This window comes from Stegostoma tigrinum, chromosome 7 (assembly GCF_030684315.1).
Source record: "Stegostoma tigrinum isolate sSteTig4 chromosome 7, sSteTig4.hap1, whole genome shotgun sequence".
Lineage (NCBI taxonomy): Eukaryota > Metazoa > Chordata > Chondrichthyes > Orectolobiformes > Stegostomatidae > Stegostoma > Stegostoma tigrinum.
The window spans coordinates 43,596,454-43,617,512 of record NC_081360.1 but is presented as its reverse complement, the minus strand read 5'-3'; the positions used below and the strand labels follow the sequence as shown (position 1 = coordinate 43,617,512).

The window sequence follows — 21,059 nt, the reverse complement described above, 5'->3', positions numbered from 1 at the left end:
GAACCGAGCAGAACTGTGTTCTGCAAAACGGTCCCCAAGCCTCCGCTTGGTTTCCCCAATGTATATTCCCCCACCGCATCCCAAAACCAGCCCAGTTCATCCCCTCCCCCCACTGCACCACACAACCAGCCTAGCTCTTCCCCTCCACCCACTGCATCCCAAAACCAGTCCAACCTGTCTCTGCTTCCCTAACCTGTTCTTCCTCTCACCCATCCCTTCCTCCCACCCCAAGCCGCACCTCCATCTCCTACCTACTAACCTCATCCCACCTCCTTGACCTGTCTGTCTTGGCTGGACTGACCTATCCCCTCCCTACCTCCCCACCTATACTCTCCTCTCCACCTATCTTCTTTTCTCTCCACCTTCGGTCCGCCTCCCCCTCTCTCCCTATTTATTCCAGAACCGTCACCCCATCCCCCTCTCTGATGAAGGGTCTAGGCCCGAAACGTCAGCTTTTGTGCTCCTGAGATGCTGCTTGGCCTGCTGTGTTCATCCAGCCTCACATTTTATTATCTTGGATTCTCCAGCATCTGCAGTTCCCATTAACAATGCCTTTGGATGAGGTGGTCAGTTAGATATTCGAGTATGTCAGCATCATCCAATTCAGGATGGTGGCCAGGTTCCTGAAACTCGAAGGCCAATAAGACACTGGCCATAGCAATGACACATCTGCAGTCTCATCCGTTGCAGTGCGAATGCCAGAGGGAGAATGACAGAACACTTCAAGATGAAGATATGGTTTAAAAGATTTTGAATATGCAAAAGGTCCAACTGTCAGGTCTTCTTGGTGGTGGAGAAATATATCTGCTGAACAGCTAGTGGCCACAGGTATGGCCCAATGACTTTAGCAGGGCTTCCATATGGGGATGGAGCTCTGGCACCTCCTGTTCCAGGGAATGGCTTCCATCACTTGGCTATTATTCACCTTAAAATCCCTGCAAGTGGCCACTTCAGCTACCTGCTGCTTGCAGATGCATAGCCACTAAATGCCCCACCCACACCAAACCCTGCACTGGCCCCTCTGGGATGAAAACAGTGCAGAGAGAGGGCCGTGTTTGATAAGGAATAACTACCATTTAATGGTACCACACATAATTGGCAACAAATTTAAATTCTTTTCAGGAATTTAAAAATCCCATAAGCAAAGTGTCCAGTCATGCTTAAAAGGTAAAGATAACATTACATTAAAACAAGATTAAATATTTCTAATTAAATATGAGGAACATTAACTGACTTTTTCTTGTCTCAGCTGATCTGCTACTGAAGCTCTCATTTGTGTCTTTGTTATGTCTAAACTCACCTATTACAATTCATCGCCCTCCTTTATCTTCCATAATTTTCATTTTATCCAAAATTCAGCTGCCTGTGTCTTAACCCATAAGTCCTGTTCCCATATCAACCCTACACGTTGGCTCTAAACCAAGCAATGTTTTGATGTCAAAATTTTTATCCTTGTTTTTAAATGGGTCCATGGCCTCACCACACCCTCTCTCCCTGTAAACTCCTCCAGTCACTCTAAGATATATATAATGCTCCACTCTGACCCTCTGTCCACTCTCAACCATAACTCCTCCATTAATGATGACCATGCCTACAGCTGCCTCAAGGACAAGCTCTGGAACATGGCCTGACATTTATCTGCACTTCTATTTTGATATCCTCTAAGACTCTTCTTTGACTAAGCTTTAGTCCTTTAATATATTATCTCTTTATACAGCTCAGTGTCATACTTCTCTGTGAAGGACATTTGGATGTTTCATCATGCAATCATCAAATGTAATGGTGCAGGATAAGGGCTTAGTTCAGTCAAGAACAAGCTACCATCAATACTACCACAGACCATTAAAATCTGACACTATCTACCTGCATTCAGTCTGACAGACAAAATTGTACTCTGGTTTGGCAGCTCATAAGCAGAAACATCGCCTTCTGGCCCTCCGTTGTTCATGGCCAGTAGGTTAACAGACTGTTAATTACAGATGTTTAGATTCCAGACTCTTCACCAACACCAGTCCCCATTTTGAAAATTCCTGCATGTCCCTGAGGAACCGGGACACTGTCATTTTGGGCTGGATTTATGCGATAAAGGATAATATAATAGGAATTAGAAAATTTCCAATCTTGGCATATCCACCTTCAGAAAAATAAAAAATCCAGCGAAGTCTTAGTTTCATCCTTGGGGTGTGGAAGGACTGGGATGTGTGCTGTGAAAAAGAGCCCACTGGTCTGATAAAAAGGTGGAGGCAGCCAAAAGAGATTTACCGCTGCCCAGCTAACTGGTTACACACCCAACTAGTCTGCCTCACATCATTGGGACTGTCTCGCAGCCATGTTCTTTAATCTGACCTTCAACCTTCAAAACCTCACACCCCGCACGCCAAGGTCCCAAGCCCTACTCAGGTAACCCCATGCACCCCAGCAACCCTTAACTACTCTTCATAGCAATTCACAACATTTTGAAAATGATTCACTCAGTAGAGGCAAACCATGTAGATTCAATGATACATACATTAACAATGGTACGTACAGAAAAGCTTTAAAAATAAGCCATTTATAACTTACCTAACTAAAGAAAACCCTGCTGTTATGATATTGCAAAAATGTTAACCAACAAGATCTTCAATTTCCCAAAAGCAGAAATTACACTTGACACCTTTTTATTGGGTATAAATAAACAATGAGAAATTCGCAAAGCGACATGACGTAAAAGAAACTGTCAATCAGGCAATGCTTTCCACTGTGCGCACCTGCTTCAACAGACTAATGGATGTCTGGGCTCTCCACTAATTCTCCTTATGCATTTTTGATTTGGATATGAGGGGCTGATGGTAGAATGTGTTGGCCTGGAGGATGTGCATTCAGATTAAATTAGGTGATCGTGTTTTAACTATTGCAACTGGCTCCTAAACAAGTGAACTGATCTTGCAAGAATATGTTTCATAGATTAATTATTTAAGATTTTAAGAATCAATCATTGAAGAGGTAGAAGTAGATTCTGCTTGCTGGTCAAAGGTACAAATTTTTTTTTATTGATTAAGGATGGTCAGTCTAACACACAGAAATGTATGGTGATGACCGAAAGAAATTGAAGCTGCAGCCTAAAATAAGGTAAACTTCCACAAATGGGCATCTTACAATGTTGATAGAAACCTTGCATGTTGATCAATCAAATATAAAATAGGCACATCAAATTTACAGTGGATCGAGGAACATAACTAATAGGAGTAGGGTTATGCCATTTGGACCTTCAGACTTGCTCGATTATTCAATAAGTTCTTGCTGTTCTACCCCAGACTTCAACTCCTTTTGCATGTCAGCTCATCATAACCCTCAACTCCTCAATATTTCAAAAATTTATCTGCCTCCACCTGAAATGCTTTCAATGACTCAGTCTCCCCAATTCTCTAGGGGAGAGAATTCCGGACATTGCCTAAGCAAAGAAGCTCTTTTGCATCTCCTTTTTAAGTGTGTATTGCTTAATCTTCGATTACTATGTCCCCCAGTTCAAGATTCCCTAACTAGTGGAAAGATGATTTCAACACCTACCTGTCAACTTCTCTCAGAATTGTGTCTAATTTTGATAAGAATAGCCCTCATTCTTCTAAAATTATAATAAATTAAGCCTAACCTGTTTAGCCATTCTTGATAAGTAAAGCCGTTAATTCCAGGAATCAACCATGTGAATCTCTTTTGAACTGTCTCCAATACCAGTGCATCTTTTCCATATATAAAGGACCTAAACTATACCAGTACTCTAAATACAGTTTCAACAACACCCTTTAAAGTTCTAATGAGCCTTCCCTATTTTTAAACTCCAATCCCCTAGCAATAAAGGCCAAAAAATCTATTTGCCTTCTTAATTATCTGCTGTACCTTTATGCTAACCTTTTGTGTTCCATGACAAGAATACCCAGATCCCTCGGTGCTGCTTTTTTTTAGAATCTCCATCATTGATATTATAGTCCGTCTTTTGATTTGTCCTACCTAAATGCAGAACCTCTCATTTTCCTACAATAAACTGCAACTACCAAGTTTTGTCCATTCAAGCAATCTATCACATACTTTTTCAGATTCCTTACATTTTCGTCACAACATAGCTTCCCACTTAGTTTTGCATCTTCAGCAAATTTGGATATTCTACACCCTCCTTATGCCACTAAATCACTAACATATTGTAAATGGTTGAAGCCATTGTGGTGCTCCACTAGTAATACCTTTCCAATCAGAAAAGAGGCCTATTAATCATGAACTTCTGTTTTCTATGTGTTCACAATCCTCAAGCCATATTAATATATCCCTCAATGCCGTAAGCTCCTCTGTTGTGCAATAACCTTTTATATGACACTTTGTTGAATGACTTCTGGAAATCCAAATGCACTATCAGTGCCCCTTTATTGACTCTGCTTGCTAAATTCTAAAAGAACTCCAGTAAATTTGTCAACATGATTTCCCTTTCACAAGGCCATGTTGACTTTGATTGCATTAAATTTTCCTAAATGGCCTATTTCTTTCAGTGATAGATGTTAGGCTAACTGGCTTATAGTTTCCTGCTGTCTGTCTCCTCCCTTCCAAACAGATACATTGCAACAGCAGTTTTCCAATCCACTAGAGCCCTCCTTGATCAGTGAATTAAGAACAAAGAACAAAGAAAATTACAGCATGGGAACAGGCCCTTTGGCCCTCCAAGCCTGTGCCGACCCAGATCCTCTATCTAAACCTGTCGCCTATTTTCCAAGGATCTGTATCCCTCTGCTCCCTGCCCATTCACGTATCTGTCCAGATACATCTTAAATGACGCTATTATGCCCACCTCTACCACCTCTGCTGGCAATGCATTCCAGGCACCCACGAACCTCTGCTTAAAGAACTTTTCCCCCTCTCACCTTGAAATCGTGACCCCCAGTAATAGAAACCCCACTCTGGGAAATGCTTCTTGCTATCCACACTGTCTCTACCTCTCAATCAGGTGCCCCCTCAACCTCCATCTTTCAAATGTAAATAATCTACTTAACCTTTCTTCAGAGCTAGCATCGTCCATTCCAGGCAACATCCTGGTGAACCTCCTCTACACCCTCTTCAAAGCATCCACATCCTTTTGGTAATGTGGCGACCAGAACTGTATGCAGTATTCCAAAAGTGATTGAACCAAAGTCTCATACAATTGCAACATGACCCGCCAACTCTTGTGCTCAATACCCCGTTCAATGAATGAAAGCATGCCATCTGCCTTCTTGGCCACTCTATCAACCTGCATTGCCACTTTCAGGGTACATAGAACATAGGACATAGAACATTGCAGCACAGTACAGGCCCTTCGGCCCTCGATGTTGTGCCGACCTGTCATACCGATCTCAAGCCCATCTAACCTACACTATTCCATGTACGTCCATATGCTTATCCAATGACGACTTAAATGTACCTAAAGTTGGCGAATCTACTACCGTTGCAGGCAAAGCATTCCATTCCCTTACTACTCTCCGAGTAAAGAAACTACCTCTGACATCTGTCCTATATCTTTCACCCCTCAATTTAAAGCTATGCCTCCTCGTGCTCGCTGTCACCATCCTAGGAAAAAGGCTCTCCCTATCCACCCTATCTAACCCTCTGATTATTTTATATGTTTCAATTAAGTCACCTCTCAACCTTCTTCTCTCTAATGAAAACAGCCTCAAGTCCCTCAGCCTTTCCTCGTAAGACCTTCCCTTCATACCAGACAACATCCCAGTAAATCTCCTCTGCACCCTTTCCAAAGCTTCCACATCCTTCTTATAATGCGGTGACCAGAACTGTACACAATACTCCAAGTGCGACCGCACCAGAGTTTTGTGCAGCTTCACCATAACCTCTTGGTTCCGGAACTCGATCCCTCTATTAATAAAAGCTAAAACACTGTATGCCTTCTTAACAGCCCTGTCAACCTGGGTGGCAACTTTCAAGGATCTGTGTACATGGGCACTGAGATTCTCTGCCTATCTACACTACTAAGAATCTTACCATTAGCCCTGTACTTTGCCTTCTGGTTACTCCTACCAAAGTACATCACCTCACACACAAAGGTACAGTGGGCCTGAACACCCAGATCTCTCTGTGCAGCAATTTTCCAAGGATCTGTGTCCCTCTGCTCCCTGACCATTCATGTATCTGTCTAGATACGTCTTAAATGATGCTATGAGTCTGCCTGCACCATGTCCTTTGCAAACGCGTTCTAGGCACCCACCACCCTCTGTGTAAAAAATTTTCCACGCATATCTCCTTTAAACTTTTCCCCTCTCACCTTAAAATCGTGATCCCTAGTAAGTGAGCCACCCACTCTGAGGAAAAAGCTTCTTGCTGTCCACCCTATCTACACCTCTCATGATTTTATAGACCTCAATCAAGTCTCCCCTCAACCTCCGTCTTTTTAACTTAAATAATCCTAATTCACTCAACCTCTCTTCATAGCTAGCATCCTCCATACCAGGCAACATCCTGGTGAACCTCCTCTGCACCCTCTCCAAAGCATCCACAGCCTTTTGAGTCGTTGTTCCTGCAACCTACGCTGGTAATGTGGCGACCAGAACTGTACATGTTATTCCAAATGTAGTCAAACCTATTGCAACATGACCTGCCAACTCTTGTATTCAACACCCTGTCGATGAATGAAAGCATATCGTATGCCTTCTTGACCACTCTATTGAACTGCGTTGCCACGTTCAGGGTACAATATACCTGAACACCCATCAGTTTTCCCCAGGCTTTTCCATTTACCACATAGTTCTCTCTTGAATTGAATCTTACAAAATGCATCACCTCGCATTTGCCTGGATTGACCTCCATCTGCCATTTCTCTGACCAACTCTCCAATATATCTATATTCTGCTGCATTCTCCAACAGTGCCCTTCACTATCTGCTACTCCACCAACCTTAGTGTCATCTGCAAACTTGCTAATCAGACCATCTATACCTTCTTCCAGATCATTTATGTATATCACAAACAACAGTGATCCCTGCGGAACAACACTGATCACAGTTCTCCATTTTGAGAAACTCCCTTCCACTACAACTCTCTGTCTGCTGTTGCCCAGCCAGTTCTCTATCCATCTAGCTAGTACACCCTGGATGCCATGCAACTTCACTCTCTCCATTAGCCTACCATGGGGAACCTTTTCAAATGCCTTACTGAAGTCCATGTATAAGACATATACAGCCCTTCCCACATCTATCAGCTTTGCCACTTCCTCAAAGAATTCTATCAAATTGGTAAGACATGACTTTCCCTGCACAAAACCATGCTGCCTATCACTAATAAGCCCATTTTCTTCCAAATGTAAATAGATCCTATCCCTCAGTATCTTCTCCTGCAGCTTCCTCACCACTGGATTATCCTTGCTACCCTTCTTAAATAAGGAGACAAAGGGACAACATTAGCAATCCTCCAGTCCTCCAGTCCTCACCCATGCTCAAGGATGCTGCAAAGATATCTGTTAAGGCCCTAGCTATTTCCTCTCTCGCTTCACCCAGTAACCTGGGACAGATCACATCCGGACCTGGGGACTTGTCCACCCTCGTGCCTTTGAGAAAACCCAACACTTCCTCCGTCCTTATGCTGACTTGACCCAGACATACTAACCTCAACATCCGTCATGTCCCTCTCCTCGGTGAATACCGATGCAAAGTTCTTATTAAGAATCTCGCTCATTTTCTCTGAATCCTCGCATAACTTCCCTCCTTTGACCTTGAGAGGGCCAACACTTTCTCTAGTTACTCTCTTGCTCCTTATGTACGAATAAAAGGCTTTGGGATTTTCCTCATCCCTGTTTGCTAGGATATTTCATGACTCCCTTTCACCCTCTTAATTCCTTGTTTGAGATTGGTCCTACTTTCCCTATACTTTCTGGGATATTTTGAATGGGATAAATGGCATCGGGCCCTGGCAACTTTTCTGCCCTTCTGCCTGTTAGTTTGTCAACTAACTTTCCCTTTGTAACAGAGACTCTTACAAGATTTTCCTTCTACTAACACCTTTCTTACCTGATTGCCTTGGGTTTATCATGTCCTCTACCTGAAAACCAATGCAAAATATTGGTTTAAGTTACCTGCCATTTCCCTATCCCCATTATTAGCTTCCTAGTTGCATTCCCCAATGGTCACACATTTGTTTGAGCTACTCTCTTTCTTTTTATGTACCAGTAGAAGCCTTTGCTGGTTTTTATTTGTACTTCTTTCACTTTCATAATTAATTTTCTCCCTTCATAATTTTTAGTCATCTGCAACTGTTTCCTAAAATAAAATCCCAATCCTTTGGTTTACTACCAGGTTTTGCCACTTTATTTGCCTTAGTTTTTGATTGAATAATCTCCTTGACCACCTTTGTTAACCATAGTGCCATTTAAAGGTTATCCTTCTTACTGAGTCCATCATTTTGACCAGAATAAGATTTTGCTGAGCATCATGAACTTAACTACACAATTGTTTACCACTTACCATCTATTGATTTTCCCCTTATTATATTTTCCCAGCCTGCTTTAGGCAGCTCCTTCATCACACCTGTGTTATTGCCTTTATTTAAGGACACAGGTTTGAGACCTGAGTTGCTCTCCCTCAAACTGAATTTGAAATTCTACCATGTTGTAATTGCTATTAGATTAGATTCCCTACAGTGTGGAAACAGGCCCTTTGGCTCAACAAGTCCACACTGCCCCTTGAAGGATCCCACCCAGGCCCATCCCCCTATAACCCACACACCCCTGAACACTATGGGCAATTTAGCATGGCCAATCCACCTAGCCTGCACATCTTTGGACTGTGGGAGGAAACCAGAGCACCCGGAGGAAACCCACGCAGACACAGGGAGAATGTGCAAACTCCACACAGACAGTCGCCCGAGGCTGGATTCGAACCTGGGTCCCTGGCACTGTGAGGCTACAGTGCTAACCATTGAGCCACTGTGCCGCCCTTCAACTATCCACGAGAGTTTCTGTCATAGAGAAAATGTTAGGAGCTATTGTTGAAGACATGACAACAGAGCACTTCCATAAGTTCAAGGTAAACAGTTTGACCTAGTTTTGTCAAGGGGAAATTATTTTTACCTAATTTATTAGAATTCTTTGATGAAGGAACATGTGCTGTAGATAAAGGGGAACCAGTGTATTATTGGTTTTGTGGGTCTAGAGTTCTTTGATCAGGTGCTACATCAAAGGTTGCTGCAGAAAATAAAAACTCCTGGTGTAGGAGGATATACCGTCAGGGATGGGGGATTGCCTGGTTAACAGGAAGCTTACAAATCCACATCTAGTTACTTGTGTTGCAAAGGATGACATAAGCATTACTGAATCAGGTAAATTAGCCTACCAGAAGCTAAAATTATATCATGCATGACTAACACTTAATTCAACAAGGTCTTTTGATGGCATTTTCTCAACCTGCAACTATACCATCGAGAAGGACAAGAACAGCAGGGGCAGGGAACACCGCAAATACAAATTCCCCTCCAAGCCACACACCAGCTCATCATCACCTTCCTTGTGGCAACTAAGGATGGGCATTACACGCCACAAACGCAAGAAATGTTCAGTGATGCCACATCCCATGAAATAGCAATAACTAAATAAAATCCTAATTTCCATTGGCTTGAAATTAATCAACTGGGATTTTATCATAATCATACACCATTTTCAATATCCTTCTAATGAGATGGTATCTTGCCAAATTTCCATTTTACAAATGCTTCATGAGGAATGGTGGCATTCAGGCTAAGTAACTAGTTGAGTGGAATGCTACTGCCCCTTGTGGATGTTACCTAATTATTACCATACTACTGCACCCAAAGCAGGATATATAATTGAAATGTGTTAAATTTATGACATCCAAATTTAAAATTCTCATGTTGGGTACCTTTATCCTGTTCAAGATTATGGATTCTAATGTCACAACCTTGGGTCACATTTTGCTATTGACATTCATCATTGTAAATTGTGATGTTACCATCTTCAATTTAATTTTGGCATATGAAGTGCTGAGGAATGAGATTCCACAGTCTCACTACCAGTTCCAAGTTTGCAAGTTTAAAGTTACATTCCTCAACAAACATTTCACAACTCCAGTTTACCACTTCATGGGAACAAAAACTTAAATAGTATAGATACCAATGTGATGCAAAATTTGACGCGAGCCTGCCTTTTTAGTTATGGCAATGACTTTGTCCACCATCTAAACTGGGCTAATAGCAGGTTAACATGAAACCTGTTCACAAAAATAATTACTACTGCTGCAGTGGTTGGACAATCAATTTTCAACTTTCACGATCAAATTTTAAAACATGAGACATTTGTGGGCTAAACTGGCTTCAGAAAGGTTGAAGTGTGCACCCACAAATGGGTGACCACTGATTGAGGCAAGTTCATTTGGAACGCACAAAATTGTCTGACTAAAAGGATCATTTGATCTAAAGATATTTCAACTAGTTGACATAGGTATCAAGACACTTGCATCTTAGGCACAACGTCCCAGACACCACCATCACCATCCCTGGATTTGTCCTGTTCCCAACGGCAGGACAGACCCCGCCAAGGTGGCGGCATAGTTGTGTACAGTCAGGAGTAGTTGCCCTGGGAGTCCTCACATTGACACCAGACCCCATGAAGTCTCATGGCATCAGGTCAAACATGGGCAAAAAAAGGGTTCTTGCTGATTACCAGATACCATCTCCCTCTCCATGTTGAGCAGTACTTGGAGGAAGCACTGAGAGTGGCAAAGGCACAAACTGTACTCTGAGTCAGGGACTTTAATAGTGATCACTGATTGTAGTTTGGCAGCAGTATTACTGATGCAGCTGGTTGAGCCCAACAGGGCACTGCTGCTAAACTGGGTCTGAGGTAGGTGGTGAAAGAACCTAGAGGAAAAGAAACCTTGAAGTCATCCTCACTAATTTGTTTTTACTTGTTGGACTTGGGCATTATCGACTCTTCCCTTGTTGCCTTTAAGGTGGTAGTAAGCTGCCTTCTTGAACTGCTGCAGTCAACATGCTTTAGGTTGAGCCACAGTGCCCTTAGGGAGGGAATTCCAGGATTTTAACCCAGCCACAGAGAAGGAATGGTGATATATTTCCGAGTCAGGATCATGAGAGGCTTGGAAGGGAACTCGAAAGTGGAGGCGTTTCCATGTGTCTGCTGCCTTTGTCTTTCTAGACAGAAGTGGTTATGGATTTGGAAGGTGCTGTCTGAGGATCTTTGGTGGATTTCTCCATGGCATCTTGTAGATAATTCAATTTCTGCTACTGAGTGTCAATGGTAGAGGGAGTGGATGCTTGTTGATGTAGTGTCAATCAAGTGGCTGCTTTGTCCTGGATGGTATCAAGTTTTTTGAGTGCTGTTGAAATTGCACATACCCAGGCAAGTGAGGAGTATGCCATCACAATCGGAATTAAAACTAAAAGAACCGCGGATGCTGTAAATCAAAAACAAATACAGAACTTTCTGGAAAAGCTCAGCAGGTTTGGCAACATCTGTGTAAAGAGATCAGAGTTAATGTTTCAGGTCCTCAGAACTGATGGTAGCTAGATTTGCTATTACACACAACCCATTGTTAGCCACTCAAAGTCCCCATTAAAACTATTCATTTTCCTAGAACTGCTCGACCATGTCCTGAAACCTAACCTGTTCTTCCTCTCACCCATCCCTTCCTCCCACCTCAAGCCGCACCTCCATTTCCTATCTACCACCTCATCCCGCCTCCTTGACCTGTCCATCTTCCCTGAACTGACCTATCCCCTCCGTACCTCCCCACCTATACTCTCCTCTCCACCTACCTTGTTTTCTCTCCATCTTCGGTCCGCCTCCCCCTCGCTCCCTATTTATTCCAGAACCCTCTCCCCATCCCCCTCTCTGATGAAGGGTCTAGGCCCGAAATGCCAGCTTTTGTGCTCCTGAGATGCTGCTTGGCCTGCTGTGTTCATCCAGCTCCACACTTTGTTATCTTGCATTCTCCTAGTCCGTTTGTTATCCAATCCTTTGTCTGTCCTACTGTTCTTCTCTCTCTTTAGGCTATATCCCCACCTACTGTTAACTCTTTACTCCCTCTTCCCATCTTATCTTCTGCATATAAACCACATTTTTCCTAGCTACCATCATGTTGAGCCACATGGATTCCAGGCAACATTTAAAATTTCTGTGACAACTAGAGAGTTTTAATCTCAATTCAAATAATGAATGTGTCTCCATATTTCAATGTATCTAACTGGCGGTCACTTTAAATTCTGGTTACTGACATGTTTATTATTCAGTGATAATGGGAACTGCAGATGCTGGAGAATCCAAGATAACAAAGTGTGAAGCTGGATGAACACAGCAGGTCAAGCAGCATCTCAGGAGCACTTGTGCTCCTGAGATGCTGCTTGACCTGCTGTGTTCATCCAGCTTCACACTTTGTTATCTCTGTTTATTATTCAGCTTCAAATATCCAAACTCCTGCAAGCAAGTTTGATGTTCACAAAATTTGCACATTGATGGCATGAAAGTCTTTGTTGTTGATGGATTCTACAGTTTGGTGTTAGGGAGGGCCCAAAACAACATGGAAGCAGTCTAGAGCAGCCTGCACTAAGAGAAAACCTCCAATAATGGAGAATCCCACTGCCCTGGCTACTTGACCTCTCTTATCCCAAGGGAAGGGCCTGAAGAGCTGTGATCAGCGGAAAATGACATTGGTGACATCCTGGATGCATTTATTGATTGAAGACTGGGAAATTTCACACAGAGCCCCAGCTTCTCCTTGAAATGAGCCACTGGCCTAAAAATCCAGGGCAGTTATAATCTTGACAGGCAGTGGGATCGGACTGCCACCCAATCCTTCCAAACGCAAGTCCTGCTGAAGCAGATGGCAATAGTTTGGTGGCAGTAGCCCAGAACATCATTAATTAGTGCCTTCACTGTCCTTCCAAGAGCAACAGAAGCCAACAGGCCTGCGGATGTGATATTGCATCATTCTCCTCATCCTCCCTGGGAGATCCTCAATAACTGCTTCTCCCCCTGGAGGTCAATATTCTCTGTCGGCTTGCTAACAATGTTAAAATTGCAATCTCCTTCACCATTGTCTTCGCTTTCAAAGCAACGCAATAAGGATTCCACCAACAGTGAAGTCCATCTTAGATATGAGAGTCACTAATCGGTCGGAAATGTCAGAAAAAGAACACCATCTTATCAACACAACAGATTGATGTGACATCTTGAGCTTTCACATCAATCACAATGAAGTGGCATATCACATTGAAGTGGCATAACACAATGTGCAAAGAAAGTTTTACATAGAGGTCAATGTCATAGCTCAATCAGGACTTCGGAGGTATGTAACTTTATCCGATCGTAGGTCACAGCGTGTTCATTCTGCACTGAGGGAGCGTAATTCTGGCAGTAAGTCACTGTGATATCCTCCCACCCCCACTACCAAAGTAAATGCCTCACAGGTGATAGCCTTGAATGCTTACAGTTCAGTGTGCGATTGTAACAGCTCTGAAGTATTGTCTTCCAATGTTAGCTAAACAATATGTTTCAGACATAGCATGCCTAGGTGACTCTAAGTTAGTATCTAACTACAGTTGCCAAGCAGACAGTTCAAGGTAGCAATTAATACAAATGTTCTTGTGATTGTGATTGAGGCCGTAATTTGTCATGGCACAACAGGAATCCAAAGTTAGACAAAGGAGAAGTATGCAGTCATCTGTTGTCGCCAGGTAATCTTTCTGACTTGTATGTCAAGAAACGGCACTATCTAGTTTCTTGGGAAAATACAGGAGAATTGGAAAGCATATGGAAATGAGGCAGGCTTGGCCATTGAAGAGATGCAACTCCATCGAAATAAGGCAATTGCTGCACATTAACTAGATTCTGATCTCACTGTTTAAACAATAAGGGGAAAATCAGAACCTTCAGAAAGTTTTTCCCCCATGTCAAGATTTGATGTTCTCATTTTGGCTGCATTTTCCCACACTTTTCACTTTTGCCCACACTGTTCAATGGAGCAGAAAACTTTGTTCACTGGTTTAGAGAACACAACGGCTATTATACAGGAGTGGTCTCTAATGTTGGAAACGGGGGAAATATGGAAGCAAGTTTGAAGGTAAATCTTCTCAGAAAAGTACTGTTCGATGCTATTAGCATGAAACACAAAACTATATAAACTGCTAGAACACGGAAATCGGCCATTTAAGCCAACAGATTTATGTGAGGTTTTATGCTCCACAAGCATCTCTTCCCAACTTCCTTCATCCTATCCTATTAACATACCTTACACCTGACGCCTTGCTTGGTTTACCCTTAAATGGTCCAAAACCCGTCACAGAAAAACCATGCAGTAGTAAGTTCCACAGTCATGAGACTCCCCTAGTCAAGATATTGCTCCTGAATTTCCAATTGGATTTATTCAGAACAGCCTTACATCTTATGGCCCCCAATTTTGGACTCCCACACAAGTGGAAATACCTCCTGTAGTTCTAACTCTTCATGTTAAAGACCCCTTTAAGGTCACCACTCTTCTCCTTTTGAGAGAAAAGGGCCCCTGTCTGATCAGACTTTTGTCATATTGCCATCTCCATTGTGGTATTGCCAAGCTTCAACGCAAATTTAATTAAATTTTTCTGCTTTCAAATTCTGTTTGGCTTGGAGTGAATCTAAATTTCTTGATTGTACTCCTGGTGGCTTTGTGAATTAGGATGATTGAAACTGAACAATGAAATTGTGCCGTTGTTGTATTAACACTTTGAATACCTTTACATCATATTCCAGAAAATTATCAAGTTTCTAGCATAAAAAAACTATACAACTCATATTTGCATTTAGAACTCTGAGAACTGTGAAATATTATTAACACTGTCCAAATACTTTGAATAAAAGTGTTTACCTTTTCAGAGATCATTGGACTCTTTAAAGAAATATTTCCCTTTATTCTGCTCTCAGTCAAAATGCTCCTCTGGTCTTCAAAAGCACCAAAGCAGTTAAAAATGAGGCTCCTCACAAAATTTATAGCTTTTCACAATGGTTTACACTATATAATGCAAAACCAAGGCAAACAACATTCTACTGAATAAAAATAAGGTCACAAAAGCATCAAGATGAAGGACGAATTTGCTTGACCATAGTTAAAGAAATCATGTAAAATTGAAAGCTCATAATAATTAATTAAACTTGTAATTGTATTATGACAGATAATACGGAACATATATTTTTAGCAATCAAATTATTTTTTGATAAGTTCGAGTCCTGACGTCACCAACTATTGCCACACAGAAGTGAATGATACCTTCCATACAGGTGAACAAGAACAGCCTTCATTGGAACAAGAACTGCAAGTCAGCTTTCATCCTTATGTGAACTGATATTGTTTAGGTAGGAACAACAAAAATGAATTGTTCTGAATAATTTTAAAATGTGATTTTAACTCAGGGTTCAAATCAAGGACAGAAACCATACATGTCTCACTATTTATTAAACATTTTGATTTGATGTGACCTTTCAATTTCTACAAGATAAAGATTATTCTGAATTCTACGTAATTCTGAATGTGTTGGACAAACACGATAATAACTAACTAGTTCAGCTGTCTGGTTTACGTGAATTGTTTTTCAGTAATCTTCTTGGAAAATAAAGCAAACCAATTGTAGAATACAGAAGGAATTCACTTTCAGCTAATGCTATAATTTATTGCACCAGTGATGGTTGCATGAATTCTGAAGGCCACAAACATTTAAGTAACAGTAACGGCTTTACAGCTAGTAATACAAATGTTCTGATCACAAGGCTTTCAGACCTTTTTGATTATCTTAGTTGTTCAGAAAAGTATTGAGTAGGCTTCGAAAGAATTTCAAAGACCGCATTGCTTTCGTCTCATGGTACAGAGTCACCACTTAACAAATAGCATTTTATAGACTAGCTACTGCTATTTCTTAATACCATGTCTGCTCCCTTTGCCTAAATTCTTAGCAAAATGTTAGGTTTGCATATTAAAGGATATGGAGGAAAGGTAGTAAATTATGTTGAGGTGCAGATCAACTTTGATCTAATTAAAATTTTAGAACATAGTCAAGAGGCAGGATTTTCAGGCAGACTAAAAGCTCTGTGTCATGACCAAACATAAATTCCTTTCCATGTTGTCAACTTTGTCATGGCATCTTGTGTACTTCAGTACAAACCAAGAAAAACACCCTTAGGAAGAAGCAGGCACCAGCTGACACAACTCCATTCCAACCGTTGACCAGTTTGTTCCAGGCAGGTCCAGGACAGGCAGCCACATAGGCTCATTTAGAGTTCTGCTAATAACTGTAAAGGGAAGCTAATTAGGACTTTCCGGTCGATCTCCAGCCTTCTAATATGAGGGGACCTGCCTAGAGGCTGGCATCCAGGACCTGGCTTTGATTGAGGGGTAGCAGCTGCTTTGAGAGCCTGAGTGCCAACCTTGATTGAAGAGGAAACCTGTGTCTGGCCAGTTAGGGGATGTGCCGATTGAAATCCCATAGAGCAGCTGTCTCCCATTGTGGAGAAGAATTGTGTCATGTAAACAGTGCTGGCTCCATACCCATTCCCAAAGTGCCTTTGTCTGATCCCTGATATTCCATTCAATTTTCTTAAATGGGAGCGATGTTTCAGTAACAAGAGACAGATAACTGGGTCATAGATACAAGCGAACAAGGAGCAGGAGTAGGCCATTCAGTTTCTATTCACATCTGGGACGTGGCTGTTACTGGCTGATCAGCATTTACTGCCCATCCCGAGTTGCCCTTGATAAGGTCGTAGTGAGCTGCCTTCTTGAACTGTCGAAGCCCATGAGCAGTAGGTAAATCCACCATGCCCTTAGGGAGGGAATTCCAGTATTTTGAGCCAGCAACTAAAGGAACGGTGATATATTTTAAGCAAGCATGGTGAGCGGCTTGGAAGGGAACTTGGAGATGGTGGCATTCTTGTGAACCTGCTGCCCTTGTCCTTCTTCACCACTTGGAAGTGGTTCTGGCTGTTACGCTCCGGAAACACTGAGGAGCTGTCTCCTGTCATGGGGAGTTTAGAACTACAGGCACAACTTAAAGGTAAGGATTTGCTCATTAAGATGAAAATGAAGAGGCATTTCTTCTTTCAGAGGATTAGTACTGTTTTGAATTCTGTTCCGCAGACAGCAGTGAAGGCCTAGGAATTTAATATATTCAAGACTGAGATAGAAAGATTTCTATCTACAATGGGGTCAAGGATTCTGGGTTATGAGTAAAATGGGGTTAAGGTCACCGTCTAATAGCTCATGATTTTACTGAATGGTGGGGCAGCCTTGAAGGGCCAAATAGATCACACCTACTCTTGTTTATGTTCTTCTCTACAGTCTAGATTAGATTAGATTAGATTAGATTCCGTACAGTGTGGAAACAGGCCCTTCGGCCCAACTCTGGCTCAATGTTCACTTACTGCCCGCACTTTACCCTGTAAAAATTCACTGATTCACCACTGCTTCTTCCGAAGTGCGTTTTCTTGGTTTGAGCTGAAGTACGCAAGATGCCATGACAAAGTTAATAACACAGAAAGGAATTAATGCCTGGTTATGACACAGGGCTTCACCTCTTGCTTAAACTACACCTTTGGCTTTTAAAAACACAAGCATTTTTTAAATTGTGCATATAATCACGCAGCTGAATGAAACAATTCTGACTTAGTCAATACCCACTGCAATAGTAGGATGTGGCATAAGTCGTGCTTTTGCTCACAACACCTTAGCATTTCATGTCCTACTTCTCCATCTCTGTTGACCATTTGTGTGTGGCCTCCAGCAAGTAGCAACAAGTTTCATCCTATCTTCTCTCAGACTTCATAAACTTCCAGTTTCCTGTATCTTCAGAAGAGAAACTCCTCTGAGAAGAGACAAGGTATTAGCTCCTGACTTTTTCATAACATTATCATCTTATCTCTTTTGCTTCAGCACAAAACCAGAAACACTAACATCCAGTTACATTACTGTCTTTGGCAAACAAGGATACAAATCCTAAAAGAACATGAATGATAATTACACTTTCATTCATGTAGATGTCCACAACTGTCCCACGATCATAATGTTTGCAGATGGAGACTCCTTTTAACTTCTTCAACGATAAGTAACATTAACAGCAAGCAATGAGCATTCATAAAGTAGCTTGCAGTTGAGAGAGTTCATTATTTGCAAAGATTTTGCTGTGGCTAGATCAGTTTTCCTACCACCCAGGAAAAGACATACAAGTCAGGAGATGTAAAAAGATGAGTTATATCTCTTTCGTTTTATTTAAATTTTATTCTCTTATGAGATGGAGGCATCCTTGAAAATCTATACATTTACAAAGCATTCTTAATTTCCCTAGAGCAGGTGGGCTGTCGGCTTGAAACACCACAGTTCATGCAGTGAAGGCTCACTCACAATGCTGTTAGGTGAGTACTTTCAGGGTTTGATTGAGTGCCAATGAAGGGATAATGACATATTACTCACTATGACTTACTACCCGAAGGTTGCAGGAACAGCAACTCAGATTCCGCTTGGGAACCCTGCAGCCCAATGGTATCAATGTGGACTTCACCAGCTTCAAAATCTCCCCTTCCCCCACTGCATCCCAAAACCAGCCCAGTTCGTCCCCTCCCCCCAATGCACCACACAACCAGCCCAGCCCTTCCCCTCCATCCACTGCATCCCAAAACCAGTCCAACCTGTCTCTGCCTCCCTAACCTGTTCTTCCTCTCACCCATCCCTTCCTCCCACCCCAAGCCGCACCTCCATCTCCTACCTACTAAGCTCATCCCACCTCCTTGACCTGTCAGTCTTCCCTGGACTGACCTATCCCCTCCCTACCTCCCCACCTATACTCTCCTCTCCACCTATCTTCTTTTCTCTCCATCTTCGGTCCGCCTCCCCCTCTCTCCCTATTTATTCCAGAACCCTCACCCCATCCCCCTCTCTGATGAAGGGTCTAGGCCCGAAACTTCAGCTTTTGTGCTCCTGAGATGCTGCTGGGCCTGCTGTGTTCATCCAGCCTCACATTTAGTTGGTTAGAAAGGCAGACTATGAACAGTGAATGAAGAATCATGATTTATTTTCCACAGGCATTTCAAGCAATGAATGATTGATTGTCATGACTGAGTTCAATTTGGATGCAAGGTACATATCACTGAGTATCAGTTTGACTATTATTTTTAAAAACTTTATTATCTAATATTTAACAGATACATTATTCAAAATAATAAGAGATCAAATATTGTTAATAAGAACAGCCAAAACTAACCTTTACTTTATGGCTAATTTTAATACACTGAGTTGTCATTTTTCACAAGGGATAGATGCATGGGTTTCTCACGAGTACTGCTCCTGTGCAATGTTCCCACATTGCCACTAAGGACCATGCGATCAGACGTGATTAGTCAGTGAGAAAAAAAACTGGGATTTGGGGCCAACCTTATGAGTTCATGAATTAGTGGATAGCTGTTCTAAAGTGATATATGGGTAACAACTATCAAGTGCTGTCAAGTTCTGGCCTCCTACTGAGCTGGGTGCCACCAAGTCTGCACAGCATTCTCCTCACAAAGCAGGGTTTTCTGGAGATGTAAACAATGGTTCATTCTGAGACAATGTGTCCATTTAGCACCCAGCCAGACTGTTTCTGGTCTGTTTGGTTTCAACAGGGATTGCCCAAAGCATGGCTGCGTGAATTCTGTCTGTTCCAGCTCCGCAGTTTACCAACTGCAGAATCCAGTAAGGTTTAGCCTTGGCTCCCACATTTCCAGGTTTTATCCATGCTCTTGGAAAACATCAATATTTCTGTAACAATTCAATGTACAGTGGCGGCAGTGTGCCCTAAATACAAGATACACTGCAGAAACTCACCAAGTCTCCTTCAACAATCCTGGAGGTCATAGGTCATCTGACCACAAGCGACTCTGTATAATTTGGAATTATTGCAATCATTCACCATTAGTCTAAGGTTTCAGTGAACAATGAATAGTTTCCCTTTCAATGCTTTGCTCTATACTTCGGACTTGCACTTTACAGGAAGTCCATTAACTTAAATTGTGTTACAGCAGAATGTGGATTCGAAACTACAGAATTTCAAAAAATAATATTTTTTAAAAGACCTTATAACCCACAAATTTTTCTCATTCTCTGTTTCTCTGCTATTTGAACTCAGCTATGAGCCAAAGTGTTAGATTGCTGTAAGTGGAGATTGGTTAAAATGCGTCAAAGTCTGAATTTACAGCATCTAGAATCGTTGCATGATATGCCGCAAAGGAGGCAGCTTCTATGCACTGGTTCTCGAAAGTGCCGTCCTCTTTCCCCAATGTCTAAGGCATCTTGCTTTTCAGGGACTCAACCAAGTCTCCTTTGAAAAGTTATTCGCAAATTTGCTCCCCAACTGTTTCAAGAAGCGCATGCAGAATCATAACAAACCACTGTGTATAATTTGAAATTCTTCTTCGTCAAGTTGTACGGAAATGCAATGGTACACCTCCAGGACAGATTAATCTGAACCTTGTGGTCCAGAGTTTATGGACTGCACCTCAATGACATATAACCTGTTTTTCCCAAAATCAACCACACGTTATGACCAATCTTTGTATGTATTGCTATGCAACGTATCTAGGCAAGTGTAAACATATTTTACCCTAAAAATCACTGACAATTGACCAATATTCAATACAGCATGAACCTGACTGAATGTAGCAGCATAAAGGACATGTTGTACAAACATGGATTGTGACACTCCTTTGCTGTGGGGAGCTCAGAGTAAACTGGTTCCAGTTATGGGCTTAGACAGAGAGAACAGTTGGTTCTCATAAGCTCACAAACTACTTTATTAGTGTATTAAACAAGACACATGTTGCTTAAATGTTTTCATCACAAATCTAGACCTGATATATTTTCATACAAACTGAAGTAGGACCTACTTACACACCCACTAGAGTCCTCTGACACTCCCCAAGTAGTCACAGAATATAAAAGCTAGTACCCAATCAGAATAACTGCTGCTGCTGCCAAGAACTGATGCTGGCCAGGGTCTGCACTCGATGTCATCACCATCTCCTTGACGTTGGGTCTGCTTCTG

The 21,059-nt window shown here is 42.0% G+C and overlaps 1 protein-coding gene across 6 annotated transcripts in view; it reads right to left on the bottom strand.

The window, feature by feature from the left end:
* znf385b (zinc finger protein 385B) overlaps positions 1–21,059 on the bottom strand; it is a 350,354-nt gene that overhangs the window by 116,824 nt on the left and 212,471 nt on the right. The gene's annotated exons all lie outside the window — the stretch shown is intronic.